Source organism: Artemia franciscana, chromosome 1, assembly GCF_032884065.1.
Source record: "Artemia franciscana chromosome 1, ASM3288406v1, whole genome shotgun sequence".
In the NCBI taxonomy this organism is placed as follows: Eukaryota; Metazoa; Arthropoda; class Branchiopoda; order Anostraca; family Artemiidae; genus Artemia; species Artemia franciscana.
This window is the reverse complement of record NC_088863.1, coordinates 22,025,393-22,047,310: the sequence shown is the minus strand read 5'-3', so window position 1 is coordinate 22,047,310 and position 21,918 is coordinate 22,025,393. Positions and strand designations below refer to the sequence as shown.

The 21,918-nt window shown below is 35.6% G+C and overlaps 1 long non-coding RNA gene across 2 annotated transcripts in view; it reads right to left on the bottom strand.

The window, feature by feature from the left end:
* Positions 1-384: 384 nt before the first annotated feature.
* LOC136026930 (uncharacterized) overlaps positions 385-21,918 on the bottom strand; it is a 35,521-nt gene continuing 13,987 nt past the window's right edge. For both annotated transcript variants that reach the window (XR_010617446.1, XR_010617447.1), the window contains exons 2-3: positions 9,538-9,780; positions 385-2,001 (exon numbers count right to left, since the gene is read on the bottom strand). This is a non-coding gene — a long non-coding RNA (uncharacterized LOC136026930). The remainder of the gene's footprint in view (positions 2,002-9,537; positions 9,781-21,918) is intronic.

The window sequence follows — 21,918 nt, the reverse complement described above, 5'->3', positions numbered from 1 at the left end:
GTCGCGTCTGAGGCTGGATCAGCTTATTTTTCAATAAGCCATTATACTTTTCCGATGACCATTAGAAATAAATCTTATGACCTTAATTCTACAGAAATTCTATTAGCTAAAGACAATATCTAATAAAACCAATTTGAGCATTTTTGTTTTTCCTTCTGTACAGGCTTCTTCAGAAGATTACTTGTTTCTTTGGCATTAAGGACTGTTTATGGGGGGGGGGGGTTCTTTGCCAAAATTATATTTATTTTTTCTTTTTACTCAGTGGGTCAAATTTACGTTCGCTTGGTTTAGTATTTTCCTAAATTTCTTGTTTTCAGTCTTCGTTTTTGTCTTTGTATGCCAATACAAAAATTAATGAGTCAGGCCTACCAATAAAAAATCACATAAAGAAATAATTTTATTATTATTTCAAGTGATTCTAAACTGACTCCATTATGCACACAAGAAAATTTAAAAACGATTCATAAAGAAAACACTAAAACACCAGTTTTTTTCACAGGTTTCTCGAATTGTAGCAATAGGAATAAAAATCTCGAAACTAATTCATTAAGCCGGTTTGCACGAGTGTCACAAGTAAGCATAGGCCAATAGTTCATTTCATTAGCATAAACGCGTCGAATAATCAATGATCAATAAAAATAAAATAAGCATAAACAAGTTCTACAAAAAAAAATTAAAAGAAAGATGGAATAAGTAAATTCACACCAATGTGTTAGGAAAATTTTCAACTTAAACTAGTAGGATCTCAGCACACTACTCAAAAATAAGTTCTTGTGCTTTTGAAAAAAAAAATTATCTCTAAAAAGAAATTCAGTTTTCGTTGAGTATTTTTCGAGCTGATTGTAAGGATTTTAAATTCGACAGGGCATTTTAACGTTCGAAAACATTTCTTTTTCTTTAAGAGTATAGTTAACTCTTATGCCTTAAAATTATGAATTTATACTCACTAATTATATTTTTTATTTCAAATCTTTATTAGCTTTATTTTTACTATTTTTTGCAAAATTGGCTTATGCTGGCTATGGATCTTAAATTTGACATATATTAATAACTTGAACATTTTTATAATATTACCATTTAAGAATCAGAAAATGAACAACAAATGGCAGTTAAGATACATCCAAAATGTACTTATTGTAGTTTTGTTTCATACCATCACACTTGATGGAAATTGTACTAATAACATCGGTTGCATCACAGTTCCATTCACATATAACCCAACTAATAAAGTGGAACAGAGTGCCGTTCAACAGAGAAACTAACTAAGCCATATCATCCAACACAGGCAGCTGCTAGAATTACACCTCTTAAGCTGGATCTACTCTGTTTTGTTAAAAATGAATTTTGAAAGACACATTTTTGAAGACTGAAATTATCCAAGGAGTAGTTTACTGAAATCATCACTTTGTCTAAGTTAGATTTTATGAATTGAGTTACAATAAGCTGAAGGTCTTGTTTGAACAGCCTCCCTTGAGTTAATTTTTTGTTAGTTACTCGTCTCTGTAAAAAAGACCCAGCAACTGAAAAGTCGATTCGACGCCCTATGCCACAGTAGTGTCTCTGGAGGGTCTTTATTATTATCCTTGGAAAACAGATCTCTTGAATAAAAAGCACCTTTTTTTAAGCTTCCATATACTAATGCTAAAAAGGTGGAGTGAAGGGGGCTTTGTTTTTTTTTCAGTTATGTGAATTTCAGTTGTTTGTCAGTTATACGTAAGGTTTTGTTTCATTAGACTGCCTAGTTTTGGTTATAGAGCTGTTGGTCTGGATTTTAACTAGCAAAGTTATCGTATGTTTTTGGGTCCTTTGAGTTAGGTTATTTGTGTGCTGAATGCTAGACATAAAAAAATATCATCAGTGATGTCGGGAGAGTCTTCTCCACGTTCATCACTTTAATTACACATCTTCTTGATTGCTAGTATCCATCCCGACGGGAGTTTTGAACACGACTAAGTTCTTCAATTAGTGTCTGACAATATTTCTGGTACATGACGCGTATGCCTAAAATAGAATTTGATTTGAGACTAAAATTCTTCAAAATCCAAATGTTATTTTTCAAATTAAAACAATAACATTTTGACACATACTACTAGGCCTACTCCTACTAACAATAAAAAAAGATAACAAGCTCGGTCTTGCCTAAGAGGTACACCATAGGGGTATAAGACGGAGGAGTAAATTCAAATGCAGTTAATTTGCTCAGACCGAAACTTTTTGACCAGAAGAACACCCAAAATAATGAAAATATTGATTAGAGCACATTTTCTAATTCAATTTAGCATTTATGAACCATTTTTTGTTTCTTGGGGTTTTGGGGGGAGAGTAGTTCTAATCTGATGCCAGGTTAAGAATCAAGCGTATCGAATTTTTTTTTAGTGTTTGTGAAAAAACTTGTAAAAAAAAGTACACATCTGATTTCATGTTTTTGTAGGGTAACTTCTATTTATTTCTTCAAGAGGGGGACCCCCCCACCAGTGCCTATGTAGATTGAAAAAAAATACCGGAAAAGATCAGATTCATCTCTTATACAGACAGCAATGGCAGTGATTATTATACATAGCAACTTAATCAAAGAAAATACGCCGAGATAAATGGTTGGACTTTTGGCCCCTTAATCAGAAAAACGTAAAGTGAAGACATTTACAAAATAAATTCTTTTCCAGGATGCTAAAATGCACAAGCAACTCACTTCAGCACCAAGCCGAGTGAGGCCAACATAGCTACGCACGGTACTCCTCCATCCCAATCATCGTAAATCTCCCTCTTTGCACCATCCCCAGAAGTTTTCATCTCCCTTAAATCATTCCTTATGACATCCTCCCATCCCATTCGGGGATGACCTGCTTTTCGTTTAGCCCTAGAAGGTTGGCCGACAAGGGCAATCTTTAGCAATCTGTCATTCTTCATCCACAGAACATCCCCTAGCCATCTCATGATTTCTCTCATTATAGCCCTAGAAACTGGGCTTGAACCAAATTCTTCATATAGCTTACTATTTGTCATACGGTCAGTTAGTAGAGTACCCAAAACAATCCGTTAGCAATTTCTTTGGAAAACGTCTAGCAACTCCTCCACCTATGCCTCAGAACCATACTTGACAAATGTCATCACTCTAGCTTCCAAAATTCTAATCTTGGTTCGCATAATTGTCTTCCTATTCTTCCAAACTTTTTTCAACTGTAAAAAAACATCCTGGGCCTTGGCTATTCTACTTTTAACACCTTTGCTGCACTCACCGTCTTTACTAATAATACTACCATGGTCCTTTTTTTCCAAATGTCCGGGGCTACACGGAAAGCAAGTCGTCCTTGTCTGGGCTTGGAGGATGCCATAAATAAAGATTTAATGGAAACGGGAACTTCCTGGGAGGATGTAAAGAGGGAGGCCTTGAATAGATTAGGCTGGAGGAGGAGCGTGCGTAGCTGTGTTGGCCTCAGACGGCTTGGTGCTGCAGTGAGTTATTAGTAGTAGCAGTAGTAAGTAAAGCTGTCCACTTGATTGATCTTCTCGTTACCCAACATCACCTCTTCACCTTTATTTATTCCCAGTCTAAGCGACTTAGTCTTGCACCCTGAACTCGCAAAATCTCTAAAAGTCCATTCATTTTGCAACATTTTCATCCAGCATGCTTAAATCGTCAATCATATGATCATCATCTAGGATGCTCAAAAATATAGGAAAATAATCATTTAAAACAAAATATAAAATCACCTTGTTTGCAAGTACTGTTTGGTTTCGAAGTATATCTTGAAATGCTTGCGTATCAGAAAAGAAACTTTGGAGAACCGGTAATTTCATGTCCCTTACCCCATTAAACTTATTTGGAAATTAATATTGTTATCAGGGGTTGAAAAATGTCAATAATATTTTTGGCAAGAAAATGAATACGGGATACTTCCCAGCGTGAAACAGTGTCTCAGGAATCGTTGCTTGGGCCTTAGAATCAGGTTCAAAGATTGCCTCTCACGTTAATAAAACCCATAGGTTTACATACAAGAAAATCTTAGTGTGAGAAAAAAGCGTTCATAGTAGACCATATATCCGTTTGCCGTGTAAAAAAGTGGGGTTACATTGAAAATCTCCCTAGAAGGACCTTAGAAACATTAACACCATGAATCCATAGCGAAAAAGTCGGGAACTAAAATTTCAGTCGGGAACTAAATCGACATAAATCAAAAGTCGGGAACTAAATCGACATTTACGCCACGAATCCCTAAAACAGAGCAAATTATACTATCTTAGGATCTATTAATCCCTTCTGTTGTGAAAGCGAAACGTGGATCATCGTCAGGATATTATCTAAAAGATGGAGAGCTATCTAAATCAGTTCATTTAATTGGTCCCATTAACCATGGTTTCTTTTACATTTCCCAATTTTTACCTTTGGTATAAAAGTTGATGTTAAGCTTTTTCCCGCTCTAAGTCCATTTCTTTTAAGAAAAGGTAGTAATACATCACTTGACGCGAATATTTTCATTACTGAATGTATTTTACATTAAAAAAAGATTAATGTTGTACCTAGTTAAGCATTAGCGGTAGGAAAGCTTATATCTGAAGGCAAGCATGTAAAGTTTGTCGAAATTCAAAAAAAATGTAAGAATATAGAAAAAAGTATGACTTTCGAGTGTACCCTGAAACGTTTGCGTGTCAGAAAACAAACTTCATAGAAAGAAGAAAATATTATCATCTAGTCTTCGGAAAAACGGTACGTAGCTATCCTGAAAATACGACGAGAAAGATTGTTTTAAGATAATAAAAATTATCTCTTTTGACTAATATTGCTTTGGCAAAGGAATATTGGCAAAACTGAATATCTAATATTAAGGGTCTTTAAGGAGTGTACTGTAACTTCTGAATAAAATTCTCGGAACAAGAGATATGTGTGTAATTAGGGTCAATGTTTCGGAAACGTTAAATGAAACACCTGGTCCGGTGGAATTCACGATGTTTGTCTTCTGGAATTTGGAAAGTGGTATACTGGTTTATAGTATTGTAGATGGGCGAGTTTTAGCAGAATATGGAATAGCGAATTTCTAAATACATAATCGAAGGGACCTTGCAAATCCCCTGTGCACAAATTTCTGAAGTGTTTAAGGCAGTTCCTCTCGCGCAGTACTTTCGTAAAATTAATCGTTTGTTTGTTTTCAAACAATGTACATAGACTTTGTAGAATAAATTAGTAAAGTAATTAGTAATTAGTAACTTTGTAGAATAAATTACTAAATTAGTAATTATATATAGTAAAGACACTCTTCGTGTACCTCCTACCTCGTGAAACCTTAGGTCGGACCAATTTGGCTACACTTACCAGTACACGCATGCCAATATTAGATGTTTATCCATGTAAACCCAGACATCAACAGAAAGGAGTAGTGAAGAATTACAGTACGAACATGTAAAAACATGATTAATGCTCCATAAAAGAAAAAATAATGTACGAAGTTAATAAAACAATGTATTTTGAATAGTAAATCTTGGTGTAGGAGTGCTGAAAAACTGAAAATCTAAAGTTAAGAGTCCGAAAGGAGTGTACAAAAATGCAAAAACATGGTTAATAACTAATAAAAGAAAAACAATGCTTTAAGTTAATAAAATAATGTCTTTTGACTAGAATAGCTTGGTGTAGGAGTGTTGAAGCAAAGTTGAAATCTAAAGTTAGGAGTTCAAAAGGAGTGTACAAAACTTCAAAAACATGGTTAATGAGTAATAAAAAGAAAAAAAATAATGTTTGAAGTTAATAAAGTAATGTTTTTTGACTAATAAAGGTTGGTATGGGAGTGTTGGCAAAGCTGAAAAATCTGACATTAGTCCGAAAGGATTGTACAAAAAATGTAAAGCAAGGTTTTTAAATCCGAGAAAGTGCGAAAATCCTAATACGAAATTCAAAAAATATGAGAATGCAGAAAAGTATGTCTTTCCTAGTATATCCTGAACCGTTTGCGCGTGAGAAAAGAAACCTCATAAAAGGAAGGAAAGATTATCCTCTAGTCTTAGAAAAAATGGCGCATAGCAACCCCGAATATACGTCAAGAAAGCTACACTATATTGCGAAAGGTAAAAACTTTCTATGAAATGGGTTTGAAAGAGCCACATGTTACCTCAATAACTCTTCAAATTCAAATGTTTTCACAAACTTGTCAGATGTTGAAAGATTAGTTCACAAGGTTTGAGCTCGTAAACATTGTCTCTGGGGCGTATTTGGAAATGAGACTGAAAATAATGTAGGGGAGTCCCTACGAGATGTTTAGAAATTGCATATTGCTGTGGATAAGCAAATTCAAACGCGTGAAATTTATATTATGAATGAAAGAAGCATTATTGACTACAAAGAGATATAATAAAGGTGAAGTTACTTTATATAATAAAAAATGTGAACCTGATTTTTCACAACAAGATGAATATAAAGTGAATCTAAATGGTCTAACGTCGCTATAAAAAAATTTCCTGGAAGGGCCTAGTATAACGACATTAGCACCACGAATCCCTAGCGACAGGGTTGGAAACTAAAATTCCTGTCAGTATATCGACACCAGCGCTGGGTCCTTAATCATGATTTTCGAGTTGAAATCATCCACAAAGAAATATAATAAATGTGAAGTTACATTATATTATAAAAATGTGAACCTGACTTTTCACTACAAGATGAATATAAAGTGAATTCAACATTTCTAACGCCTCTATAGAAAATTTTCTTGGAAGGGCCTAGCATAGCGACATAAGCGCCACGAATCCCTAGCCACAGGGTTGGGAACTAGAATTCCTGTCAGTATACCGACACTAGCACTGGGTCCTTAATCATGATTTTCGAGTTGAGACCATCCACAAAGAAATATAATAAAAGTGAAGTTACATTATACTGTAAAAAATGTGAACCCGACTTTTCACTACAAGATAAATATAAAGTAAATATTAATGATCTATCACCTCTAGCTGTTGTCGATGAGGATGTATTTGAAAAGAAGGAATCTGATGAAAGAGACTTTTGTTTATGCATTTTTTTTTTATTAATAAACAAACTTATTATAAAACGCCTTAACTTCTACCATACACACTTAGAAATTGCCTGTTAAGCGGGGAGAGATGGGAATTTATGTAGGTAGGGTTAGAATCAGGTTAAGGATTGCATCTCAGGTTAAGAGGTCAGAACACATCTGCTCGCAGGGGGGGGGGGTATGTATTCTAGCCAGAAAATAATGTCTTAGAAATTGATGCAGATGTGCTTAGACCTAGGTTAAAGGTCACATACCGCCTAGACTTTGCCTCTCACGAATACATCCGTTCGTATTCGAGAAAACGGGTGCACAGCGAGCCTGAAAATGGGACAGTAAAGCTACATTATACCTGGGAAAGCTAAATAACCCTCAGAAAAAAGGGAAGTGCACGTTCTACATATGAATTCCTGGTCGGGATACGCCCCTCTCCTCCTACTAGAATGTGACAAAAGGTGACCACACTCTTTAGAACCATACTACAATAAAATTTTGTGTGATCAGTTGAGAGCGACGCCTTTTCCTCTCATTATTGATGAAACAACTGATGTGGTTGTCAAAGAACAACTGTTGTAGTTTTGTTCTGCAATAAGGAGTTTGAAATACAAGTAGACCACCTGGATAAGGTTGAGTGTTCTGATGGGAAAGTAGAAACCATTTTCAGCCAAATTTGTAATGTTCTTCAAGATAAAAACATACCTACAGAGAACTGGATTAGATTCTTTGCGGACACGTGTAATACTATGTTTGGGTGTGATACCTCGGTTGTTAACAGAATCAAAGAAAAATTTTCATCCGTTATATGTGTCAAGTGCAGCAATTGTTCAATTCATTTGGTTGCTTCTTATACTTACAAACAACTGCCAAAGCAATTGGAAGATCTGTGTCGCAAAGTATATAATCACTTCAGCATAAGTGCCAAAAGACGCTCTGACTTTGGATTGCATCAGAAGTCTACGGACACCCTAGTCCTCAATGTGCCTACCTCAGGTCAGACACGTTGGCTGTCTCTTGGGATGTACGCTGAGCAACTATTGTATAATAGGGATGCGCTTAGTAGCTACTTTCAGGGATTAGCAGCAGAGGATCCTATTCAAGCAAATGACTGACAACGCAAGCCCTAAAGAATCCACTGTTTCAGATTCAACTTGAGTTCTAGCTCTACGTGCTGGAGCTGTTAACAATTATTTGGAGCTGTTACAAAGTAAAATTAGAGCTGGAGATACTTCTGAGAAAACTGACCATGAATTTCATGATGACTAAGTACATCAGATCAACCTCACTTTTGAATCTCTACCCTGACAAAGCAATTGAATACCTTCCAGCTGAAAATGTATACATGAGAATTACAGCTCACGAGTCTCTTCAAGCCTTGCAGTCAAATCCGACTACAAAAGCAGACAAACGTGAAGTGAAAGCTATCTATGAATGTTATTGTAAGTTATATGTGGATGCCATGAAGCAAATCAAGCAGAGATTTTCCGTCGAGGACGAACTGCTTACGTTGTGCGAAATCCTTGACCCTACGACAGCTTTGGACATAAGTGCAATTGATCTTGTGCAAAATATTCTACCAGAGATATAGTACACTATTATGGGATGAAAGAAAAATAATAGAAAAATGGCGAAGTTTAATGCTTTTTGATCCTCCAAATGTGACAGATATCTGTGATTTTTGGCGTCATGTGGCTTCTATAAAAACACCGAAAGGTACTCAGAGGTTCCCTGACTTAGTCGGCATTGTCCAGTACCTTCTGACCTTGCCATTCTCGAACTATTACCTCAATTTTGCAGGCAAACTCTGAATTTTTAAACAGACCGAACGGAAATCTGATAGGAACAAAGTGGAAGCACTGAGTTTGATACAATCTCGTTCTAGGATATATATTACTGTCTTATTGAGACCTCTTCTACGACTGAAGATATTCGGAAGTGCAGCTCCAAGGGTTGAGCTAGTTTTGAGAACAGATAATATTACCTGTTCGTTTACACCCTGATAGATTCCCTGGTCTAGTATTGAGCGTGGTAGTCTAAAGTGACGTGGGAGTAGAGACATCCAAGGGAGATTTCCGATGAGTTCTCCTTTTCGAGAGGATTCCGTATGTTATAAGGACATAACCGTAAAAGTCGTAATTTATTTTGGTTGTTTAACATAGGTTGTAGAGTGCAAGCCTCAGTTTTACTCTGGTCCCCCTCCCTTGCCCTCTATACAGACATGTATTCTATGAGAAATTAATGGGTTTGAAATAAGTCTATGAGCAAAGTTAAACCTAAGAACAAACAGAAGTTTATCCTATACATGAAAAGGGCTGTCATCCTCTCTGCCCCCTGCTCTGTACCGCAAAATTTTCAACATTTAAATGTTGGTCAATCTCTCAACAAAAGATTAGTCAAATTTAAGCATAAAGAGCAGAGGACTTAAAACGTGACCGCCCCTTTATATACACAGAGTAATTTCTCGCTCCTTTTAGTTCTAACGCAGCTTTTTTCTCTGAGAAAAAGTTTTCTTTTATATTTAATGAATAATAAAAAAGGGTTGAATACTTACCTGAAAGAACCGCAAGTCGTTGTTTCAAACTGTATTGGCATTTTTGGGATCTATGTTTTCTTGAAAACCTTTTTAACACTAAATGTAAATCCTGTATTTGTTCTTCAAGAAGGAGTAGATGTCTTTTAGCTTCCAACAATTTCTTTCTTTTGAGGACAATTTCGTCGTTTTCCTGATTTGCAACGCCAAATTCAATGTTACCACGTCCCTCGGTTTCCATTTCCCAAATCTGACTTTATTTATCTAGAAAAATATAATTCAACTCATTGATATATTTACAAAGAAACTATGGTACTTATCGGTTATATAGTAAACACTCTGGAAGTGAAGTTCGATTAATGCTGAAATCAAACAAAATATGATGAAAATATAATAGTCTAGAAACAAATTTGGGCTATATAATTGAGCATTAGGAGGGGAGAACCATAGCATATAGTATACTAACCTAACCAAACCGAAATACCAACTAAATACTTAAATAAGATATAGCTACAATTTATTTTCCAGCCAAGTCAAAGCTAATTATTTGATATAAAGAAGTTGCTTCACCAGTTTCTTGTGTCACGTTCGCATCATCCGCGATCGAAATTCTATAGTGTTTATTATATAGCCGATAAGTACCAAAACTACTCAACGCCTGTTTTTCTTTAGAAATCATTCCAATGCAGTTTCACGCAGTCTTCATGCAGTTTCACACAGCATGTTATGTTAAACTTTCTTTGTTGTTTACTAAGGAATAAACGCATGTTCCTTATCAAGAAATCGTTCCTCATTAATCAAACCTAGTCAACATCTTTTTTGAATGATCAGAACTTAGAACTAGAGCAAGCTACTGTTTAGTTTTTCATTCCTTAGAAAAAACATAAGAAATCAAAAAGGATGAGAAAACCTAATTTTAAAGATGGTTAAAAAATGAATTCTTTAAAAAAAAATTCTATAACTCGAAATATCCTACTGAACGTTCCTGTTTTTAAAATTTTCAGGGACAGGTATTTATATGTTATAGCTAATATGTCAAGCTCTTCATCTAAGTAGAACTTTTTTCTAAGAAGAACCTAAGTAGAACTGTTTCTCTGACAAATTCTAATGAAATATCACAAATTATGATGAAAATATAATATTTTGGAAACAAATATGGGCTATATATTTGCACCTTAGGGGGTGGGTGAGGGGTAAAGTATAGCGGGCCTACATGAAAAATATATTGGGTACAAATTATTCTGCATATTATGAAGTAAGTATTGTTTTCTAACTTCAGACACTGTCCAAATACTTTACCCCCACCCCACTCCCCTAATCCGCAAATATATAGCCCAAATTATATATTTCACATCTATTCTGTTACTTGTCTTTGTTTGTTTCACACTAAGATGAAAGAAACTAACGAAGAAACCGTTTCTACAGTGCGTCAATGGATGAAGAACAACATAGGCGCTATAACATAAAAGCACCCAGGGACATTCAATTTTACTTTTCGCTTCAGGGGGAAGTGCATGGAAATTGTCTTTACATTCGACACTTTTTTATGACTAAAACGACTGTGAAAGATGCGCCCTTCAGTTGATATTATGAGTATCAACAACATAATATTGTTATAGAAAAAAAGTGTCTCAATAATATGTTGCATTATAATTTTTGGTAAAGGTCTATAATAGCAGCTTTCCAGAAGAAGGCACACTTAAACAGATATTTTCATGTCTGCCATGAGGGACATTTCAGATTGCTAGTTTCATGTTCATTTTTTGGTTTTGTTCGAGTTTTGACAATTCATACCCCGCTCCCTCTCTCTAATGGTCTTATATAGCCCTAGGCTATAAAAAAACAACTAATAAAAAAAATATACAATTTTTACTTTATAATATGCAGCAAGTATCAATGAATCATATTTCCTTGTTTTTTTTCCTATTTTCGAATCAATTTTCATCAACTGTTCTTTTTTTTACGTAGCCCTGGGCTATACAATAGTGGGGGTTCGGGGACGAATTGTCAAAAACACAAACAAAACAATGAAAATGAACTTAAAAAAATAACATATGATAAATAAAAATTAGCAATCTAAAACAGTATCTCTTTTTTCTTCTAACATGCCTCCTTCTAAAGAGCTGCTATTCTAGACTTTTACCTAATTTTAACATACGTGTTCAAGAACATTTGTGCTAAATCTTAAACAAAAAAATAGTGTATAGCGTTTTCCATGTCTAGGGTTACTACAGTACAATAATGATTAGTTACACAACGTAATTCTTGAGTGAGGTGGATATAAGAGATAAGAAACTAATAAGGAAAACAGAATTAAAAAAAAATAATTAAATACACCAAAGGGACACTTAAGCAAAAGCATTGCTATACAAAATTAGGTATATAGGCAATGTAAAGCAGGGGTTCTCTAGAAAGAAACAATCTAAAACGAAAGAGAGAGGCATTTTCAGATTTTTTATTCTATGCTCCTTTTAACATAATAATCGTTAAACTGATTATGCACCTCCCCTCCCCTGATGAATACATTTATCGCTAAATAATATGCATGCTGACTTGTTGTTGTTTCCATTCTTTGATCCCTTCTAAAAATCGGTTACTCTGTGTAGACTCTAAGGTAGGCTATCCAATTTATCCTAAGTAATCGTGTTGAAAATTATTGAACAAATAATATCATTCTAAATGATTTCAACGTGAATAAAAATGGAATGAACAAAGATAATCCCATTGCTTACCAAACAGTAAAAATTTCACAGTTTGGTTTTCTTTAAGTTTGATAGCCTATATATATATATAACAATTAGATGGGGGGGGGTAAATGTCAACAAGAGCCAAGAGGTCATATGGCACTTGTGACGATGTCGGAAGAGCCAACATTCCGCAATGTTATCGCGGTCATGTTTTTTTGGAGGCTATCATGATAAGCACCACTGCAAAAATGGAAATCAATGCAAAAAATGGCAAAGTAAGAAAAATAATTATAAATATTGTCCCGGCCAAGAATTGAACCTATGACCTTCTAAATAGAATATAAAAACCGTGTCCACTGCGCTATGCAGGCATTCAATAAGACATTTTTTTAATAATGTTTCTAATTTTTCCGAATTAACCGCACCTTCAATTCCCCCCAGATTGTCGGATCGGGGAAGCGACTATTTCTAATTTAATCTGTCCCGGTCCCTGATACACCTGCCAAGTTTAATCGTCCTTTATCCGGAAGTGCCCAAATTAGCAAAACCGGGACTGACAGGCCGACGGACAGAAATTGCAACCACTATATGGCACTTGACCGATGGACAAGTGCCATAAAAAACACAGATTTAACCATAAAAACAGCAAAAAGTAAGCAATACAAAAATACTTCTCTTTTGTCTTTCTATGTCTTCGTCTGGAGAGCCGCTTCTCTACGTTTTTACCAAAATTTAACACTTTAATGTAAATTGTGGCGGATTGAGGAGTCGGCGGCCCTCCATATATCCAGGATTACCCGGACTACCGTATTAACAACGATCAGAAACCAATTAAAAAACAAGATTTTCCAAATGAAAATAAAGAGCTTGATAACAGATAACATGAACAGAAACTATCCTCTAGTGAGAGTATGAAACCAAGAAAGGAAAGGATATAATAAATGAAAAATAAAATTAAATAGGTGAGGAAATGAGGATTTTTTCAGGCAGTGGCAAAATATGAAGACGAAGAACAAACAAATATTTTGACAAGGACCTCCGCCAAGTTGTCCTCAGTGCTCATAAAAAATACACAAAAAAAATGACCTTTCGAAGTGAAGCTATCAAGAGGAGAATAGATACTGAACCAAAAAAAGAAAGAAAAAGAAAAACAGAAATAAATACAAGAAAATTCGCCAATTAGATTGAACAATTATTCTCTGGTTCGCAATAGACTTTGCTTTTCTGCAACTTTGATTTTCATTAGATAGTTGTCTTAAATTAGACTAGGCGAAAGAATTGATCGAGTCTTTTGATATTAAGTTGTTATAAATTGGGCTGAAGGAAATATCTCCTGTGTCTCTATTTACAGCCAAATTTCTGTTTACATATATTTTTATTATCTCAATTGCCTCTCTAAAAGACTGCGGTAGGCCATTTACAGTAGATATTAAAGTTGCCTCCTCAAAAAGAACCGAATGTTTAGGATTTTCGAAGATATGGAGGGCCAAGCAGAATCAAATCTGTCGTTTTTATTTTCAAATTTCAGGGACTTAGCTATTGAAATTTTATGTTCTTGCAAGCGTTCTCCCAGTTGTTGATAGGTCCTGCCAATGTAAAATTTCTCACATGAACACTGGACTCTGTAGATACCAATACCTATCATAGAGTCAGTTTTATCCTTTCCCGAGTTGAAAAAAATGTTCAACTTTTGTTCAGCTTTGAAAGAAGCAGAGAGATTGTTTTTCTTTTTAATTTTTCCAAGTTTGTCGCTAAGTTTCGAGAAGTACGGTAATATGGTGAAATTTTCGTTCTCAATTGTCGGAGTAACTCAATCAAGGGGGATGAGCTCCCTATTTTCCTGTTTTACCTTTTTAATCGTCTATCTATGATATTTTCAATAAAGTTAATTGGGTAGCCATTGAAGAATAGAATACCTTAAACAAAATTTAATTCGGATTTTAAGTGATTACGGGAAGATTTTTAGAACTCTGTCGACTAAAGGGGTTATTACCCCTCTTTTCACAGAAGGAGGGTGATTTGACGAGAAATGTAGATGCCGATCATTATGGGTCGGCTTTCTATATATATAGAAAATTTAAGGCTAGGAGTGTTTTTTGTAATTAAAATATCCAAGAAAGGGAGATTTCCTATATCTTCCATTTCTATTGTGAAATTGGAGTTTCGAATCGAAAGAGTTCAAACGGGCCAAAAAATCTTTTAGTCCTGACCATGTTCCCAAACAGAAAGAATATCATCAACGAAGCGAAACCAGATAGTATTTTAAGTGGAAACTATTCAAAACAGATTGTCTATGAAATCCATGTAAAAATTTGCCAAATAAGGAGACAAAACAGTGCCCATGGGAAGGCCAATGATCCGAAGGAAAAATTTTTCTCGGAACTCAAAATACAAAGAGAACTTGTTGCAAAGACGAACAAGCGTCGTTATTGTGTCAATTTTCAAGGTTTTATAATCTGACCAAGCAGAATTTTCCGCTAATTTTCTTAGTAAGGCCTGTTCACATTTGTGGACATCGCGTGAAGTGTACATAGAAACTGCATCAAAATTAGATTAAGATAGTTTTTTTTTGTTATATAAGGCCCTGAGATTTGAAAATAAAAACGACAACTTTGATTCTACTTTGGCCCTCCATATCTTCGAAAATCCTGAATATTTAGACCGGATGTGAGCGTTGCATTATTAACTTAAACTTCAAATTCAAACTTTTATTAACCTCCAAAATTGGAGTGAGTAAATAAAAATAAAATCAACGAACTAGCCATATAAAATATAAGACAACAAACAGATGTTGTTGTATAAATCCATCCAGAAACGTACTTGTCAAACTTTAGCATAGAAAGGGCGGTAGCCCTTCGCATTTTCTGCTCGTTTGAATTTATTGTAAGGCTTTACACATTCATACTTAAAATCTTTCGCACAGTGATTAGTCTTGAACGATTATTGAATGTAGGCCTACATGTTACCATGAATGGCCGAAATCTATATAATGTCGATATTCACCGGTGAACGTCCGAAATTCCTTTTTCTGCTTGGATTCAAGCTTTACGACGTCAGTTTTTTCAGTCTTACGCAAACTATGATGATAAAAGTTAAAGTTAGGTTTTGCACATATAGGTTAGATTATGTTAAATTTGGTTATAAATACCAGAAATGGGTTAAAAACCTAACTTAACCAAGCCCAACCTAACCTGCCATCATCAAGCCTTGCATTAAACTGAAAAAGTTGACTGGCAACGCTGACTAAATCGAAGGAGAAAAAAAAGGTATTTCGGACATGCACTGGTGAAAGTCGACATTGATCAATTTGCGGATATTCACGGTAACATATCGACATTCAAGAATGTCGGACATTCACGGTGACAAATACATACTTAAAAATATTCAGTAAAGCATCCGTTTAACACTAGCAGTAACGACAATAACGAAAAACAAAACAAAACAATTACGTTAGTGTACAGGTTCCTCTCGTCAGATCATTCCAATCAATCACAGAAAGATCTTTTAACACCCAGATACAACATTGATGTCAAAAATGTACACTGCCCTAGTTTCCAATCCAAAGATTGCATAACAGTAATGCCGCGAGAAAGGTCCATAAGATTAATCTATCGTGTGCAAAACAAAACTTTGAAATAGGTATTGCTCTTATCATTAGTAGGTTTTGAGCAATACCTACTTTTATTTATCCAGGTTGCTCACCCCTGGTACCAAATAAAACTGGATTTTCTCCAGATATTTTAGAGTCTAACCTACAATTCCTTGGGGGATCGGGTTGTGCCCCCCTGGCAAAGTTTAGGTAGAACCTAATCCCCTCCTATATGCAACCCCTAAGAAAGAAACGATAGTGCAGATGACAAATAAATATTTTAAAAATCAGTCACAAATCAGTCGCAGTCATTCGGGCCCTTTTCGCTTTAAAAATTGTTTCCTCATGCTACAGATTATATAGCCATAAAACAAATTTTATAAATTCTGCCTTTTTAAACTGAAAATTTATCAATAATCACTTACCAGGGCCATATAGAGGATTTTTTTCGGGGGAGACCCCTTGCCCACTTGCGAAATGATGAAAACAATGTAAGGCCACTTAGCGAAGGAAAAGTAAGATAGCTTTGCAGTAAAGACTGACTACGAAATCAAGATGGCTAACGTGGTCAACCATTCTCAAGGTAATAATAATTCTCGTTATTGTCAACAATTTTTCTCAACAAAATGGCACCGAAACCACTATTTTCTAAAAGTGGAGTATACTTTCAAAATTGAACCACTATTCTCCGGATTTTTTTTTAAATAAAAATATTTTTCCAATTTTTCTCTTATTTTTTTTTTAAATTTTCCATGCCGATTTGCTTTCAGGAAGAATGGAAGTGTAACTTTCCATACAGATTCTAAACCACTGTATACGTGTCTATGAAGTCTCAATTGAATGAACTTTTATAAATGAAGCTTAAAATCAGAATTTTCGGATACACTAATTCTTATTGAAACTATCAAATAAAATTTATTTCTTTTACTAACCTCTCCTCCCCCACCCAAAAAAATAAAATCATGTATATGCCTTGACTCCGTGTATCTTTAAGAACTAATGAGGCACTACAAGGCATTATGGGGGATAGAATTTTAAATTTAGATTAGAATGAGCAATCTCCCAATATTACACGCACATTAGCTCAATTTCTTCCCCATAGAAAAAATTCTCATGAAAATATGTAACTTTTTATTATACTATGTATAAACAGGAGTTATAGAACGTAATTTGCGCTTTATAGGAAACTTTTTATGGCACTACTTGGTATCTACCAAGTGACATATAGTGATCGCAAATTCTGTCGGTCTGTCTGCCCGGTTTTGCTACTTTAGGCACTTCCAGGTAAGCCAGGACGATGAAATTTAGCAGGTGTATCAGGAACCAGACCAGATTAAATTAGAAATTGTCGTTTCCCCGATTCGACCATCTGAGGGGGAGAGTGGGGGGCCGGTTAAATCGGAAAAATTAGAAAAAATGAGTTATTTTTAACTTACGAACGGATGATCGGATCTAAATAAAATTTGATGCTTGGAAGGATAACGTATCTCAGAGCTCTTATTTTCAACCCCGACAAGAACCGGTGACATTGTGGGGAGTTGGGGGGAATCTAAAATCTTGGAAAACACTTAGAGTGGAGGGATCGGGATGAAACTTGGTAGGAAAAATAACCAAAAGTCCTAGATATGTGATTGACATAACCGAAATGGATCCGCTCTTTTTGGGAGAGTTGGGGGGGGGGGTTAATTCTGAAAATTTGAAAAAATGGGGCATTTTTAACTTACGAAGGAGTGATCGCATCTTAATGAAATTTGATGTTTTGAAGGATATCGTGTCTCCGAGCTCTTATTTTAAATCCCGACTGCATCCGGAGACATTGTGGGGAGTTGGGAGGGGGAGCCCAAAAAATTTGGAAAACGCTTAGAGTTGAGAGATCGGGATGAAACTTGGTGGGAAAAATAAGCACAATTCCTAGATACGTTATGGACAAAACCGGAACGGATCTGCTGTCTTCTGAGGAGTTGGGGGGAGAAGGGTTAATTCTCAGAAATTAGAAAAAATGAGGTATTTTTAACTCACGAAGGAGTAATCGAATCTTAATGAAATTTCATATTTAGAAGGACCTTGTAACTCAAATCTCTAATTTTAAATCCCGATCGGATCCAGTGTCATTGGGGGGGGACCGGAAATCTTGGAAAACGCTTAAAGGGGAGAGATCAGGATGAAACTTGGTGGGAAGAATAAGCACAAGTCCAATATATGTGACGGAAATCACCGGACCGGATCCGCTCTCTTTGATGGAGTTGGGGGGGGGAGTAATTCGGAAAAATAGATAAAATGAGGTATTTGTAACTTACGAACGGTTGATAAGATCTTATTGAAATTTGATCTTTAGAAGGATCTTGTGCTTTAGAACTCTCCTTAAAAATCCCGACCAGATTCGGTGACATTAGGGGGAGCTGGAGGGGGAAACCGGAAATCTTGGAAACCGAGAAACCGAAAATCCCGACCAGATTCGATGACATTAGGGGGAGCTGGAGGGGAAAACCGGAAATCTTGGAAACCGAGAATCTTGGAAAACGCTTAGAGTGGAGAGATCGGGATGAAACTTAATGGGAAGAATAAGCGCAAGTTATAGATACATGATTGACATAATTGGAACGGATCCGTTCTCTTTAGGGGAGCTGGGGGTTGTTAATTTGAAAAAATTAGAAAAATTGAGGTATTTTTAACTAACGAGTGGGTGATCGGATCTTAATGAATTTTGATATTTAGAAGGAACTCGTGACTCAGAGCTCTTATTTTAAATCCCGGCCGGCATTAAGCCTCTAATTTTCCTTTTAAAGCAATCTATTGATTCTTAGAATTTTGCCAGAACTCGTACCATATGAGCTCTTAGCTCTTGGCTCTTCTGACCTCGTCACAAGTGCCATATCAGCTCTTAGCTCTTGCTTATTTCAAGATATGTGCTTATTTCTCGCAACATAAGAAAAATCATCATAATTAACCAAGATAACCGGAAAGGACAAACGAATGTTGATTGACAGTCTAATTTATGTACTGATAACCATTCCTGAAACTCTCTTTTATAATTACTAAAGTTTTCAAAGGGAAAACGTTAAAAATGCATTTTGTTTTCAGTAAAATGCAAATTAAGTTCTGGCCGTTAGAATCCACAGTATGCATTAACCCTATTTGTCTTTATGACAGTTTCTGCTCGCTTTAAGTTTGACTTGGTTATTTATGGTAATTTATGTTCGTTCTGGTATTCATTTATCTACTGATAGTGATTTATGGTTGTTTTACGCTTGAAATATTATTTGACTTTATTTCTGTTCATCTTTGGCTTAACGTAGCTCTTTACTTTTCTTTGAAAACCTTCTTTTGTGGAAAAAGTTTTTAAGCAATACATTTCTATTCGTTTTCATTGATATAGTTTTTTTTCATCTGTTAAGAATATTTTAAAGCTTTTCGGTTTTTCCCCGTAAATCGTGGTTGCAGCAGTAGCTCCAATCTAGTAAATAGCGAACCACAGCCCCTAGTAACAAAAAGTTGAAAAATGTCTTTTGAAAAAGACTGCCTAATGAGAAAAAATTAGCCATCTGACACTGATTGAAGAATGAAGTCTTAAAAGCAAAATTTTTGTTGCAAAAACGAACTTATGGTAGTTTAAAAAAAAAACAGAAACCCCTCAAAAATGGTGTCACATCAAAAGTAAAAATGCACCATTATAATCAGCATTGTCGAAAACCTTGCAAGGAAGAATTATAGCCCTCCATCTTGAATAACAAGGAAAATCATTTTCGCATGAGTACCGCTGATTTCTTTGTGAAATTTTGTAATTTTTGTCAGAAGAAAGATCACGAATGCGTGTTTATTTGTGTTTTTTTTTCCAAGGTTGATCGTATCGAACAATAGATATTCAAATGATTGATTTGAATGTTCAAATGAGCAAAGTAGGCTCAATTGCAAAAAAAAAAAAAATTCTAGTGCCCGTTTCAAGTGACCCAAAAGGATTGGAGAGCAACTAGCCCCCTCCCACGCCCCTTTGTTCCCCGAAGTCGTTTGACTAAAATTTTGAGATAGCTATTTTGTTTGGCAAAGTCTCAACGCCATGCTTTTGTTAATAATATGTCCTCCCCCCAAAAAAAATCCAGCGGACAGGTCTTAAAGTTATAAGATTTATTCGTTGTTATGCATATAGTATTTCTATTGGGAAGTATACAGATATTTTTCAGTGGAGGGAGGGGGAGATTTTGAATTTGGGGGGGGGGGGTTTATGTGGTTAAAGTTCCATGTGTAGGGAATTTCGTGGAGGGGGGTTGAGCTTTCCAGGGAAAATCTAGCATTGGGGGGAATTAACAAATTTCCTGTACGAAATCCTTTTTATTTGTTTTACTTTCTCTTCGCCTACTCACATATGAAGATGTTCCGGGGGAAATTTTCAGCGTGTTTGAATTTCTGGGAAATAATTTCCACGGAGGGGGGATTTCCGGAGTGATCCGGAAAACGATGAGAACGTAGTCTTTTTCAAATAAAATATGCTAAGGATATTTTTTCAGGCTGGATCTTCTGCAAGAAATTTTACGGAGGGGGGATATTTTTAGCTAGAATGGAATTACCCGGAAGGAACTTTACGAGGATGGGTGTAATTTATGTGGGATGAACTTTCCACGGAGGAGTTTCCCTTGAGGGGACAGGAATTTTTCATGGAGGGTAAGCCAGATTTACCGGCATTATTTGAAAAAAAAAAGATCAGAAATTAGATTTAAAAAAAAAAACAAGATTTTTGACTGAAAGTAAGCAGCAACATTAAAACTCAAAGCGAACAGAAATTATTCCGTATATGCAGGGGTTGCTCCCCTCCTCATTACCGTCCTCTTTATGCTAAAGCTTGACTATTTGTCCCAATTTTTTAAGAATGAATCTGAAACACAAGGACCGTTTAACTAGATTAGGAAGTTTTTTTTTAAAAAGTGCTAAAAACTGTAGCGTGAAGAGCAAGGTATTGAGGAGGGGGAAACTCCTTCGTATACGGAATAATTTCTGTTCGTTTTAAGGTTTAATGTTGCTCCTTGCTTTCAGTAGAAAATAGTTGTTTTTTATTAATTCAATTTTTGCGAGGGCTAACGAGTTACCGTAACATCAAAGAGAGATATATAATGGCTCATTTAAAAGCTATTCCTAATCTACGTGCTTTTCAGAAATCAAATAAAAAACAAGTTTTTTCAACTTAAAGTAAGGAGCAACATTAAAACTTAAAACGAAGAGAAATTATTACCTATATGAAGGGGTTGTCCCCTGCTCATTACCTCGCTCTTTATCCTAAGGTTTATTTAAGAACTTCTAAAAAGCTTATTAAACTAATAAAAGATCCCTTGTCTTTCAAGAGTCATTGTTAAATAATTGAAACAAAGTCACACTTCAGTGTAGAGAGCGAGTTATTGAGGAGAAGACAACCGCCTCGTATACGTAATAATTTCTGTTCGTTTCAAGTTCTAGTGTTGCTCCTTACTTTTGGTTGAAACAAGTTGCTTTTTTATTTAATTTCTGATCGTTTACTAAATATTGCTGGGCAATCAAATTCTCCCTTCACGAAAAATCCCTTCCCCCACGAAAAATTCCTCTGTGGAAAGATCCTCTCACGTAACCCTCTCCCGCTAGAGAATCCCCCATGAAAAGTATCTCCATACTTCCCAATAGCCAATATTATATGTAAACAATGGGAAAAGGTTCACAGCTTTTACCCCTTCCCCAGGGGCTGCGGGGGGATCAAGTCATCCTTAAAGATATTTGATCTTTTGACTATGTTGAACAGCATGGCTATCTCAAAATTTTGATCGAAATACTCCGGGAAAAAAGGATGTAGGAGGAGGAGTCTAACTGCTCTCCAACATTTTTAGACGCTTAAAAAGGGCAGTAGAAGTCCAAATGAGCCCCCTTACAATCTTCTAGTAGAAAAAAAGGCTAAACACGCATCCGTGATCTTGCTTTTGGCGAAAAACACAAATTTTCGCATTTTTGTATATAGGAGCTTGAAACCTCTGCAGTAAGGTTCTCTGACATGTTGAATCTGATGGTATGGTTTTCATTATGTTTTGATGTTTTGGGGGCGTTTTCCTCCTTTTTGAAAAATTTGACAATTTGTTCAGGCTCGTAGCTTTCACTTGGTAGCTTTCACTTCGC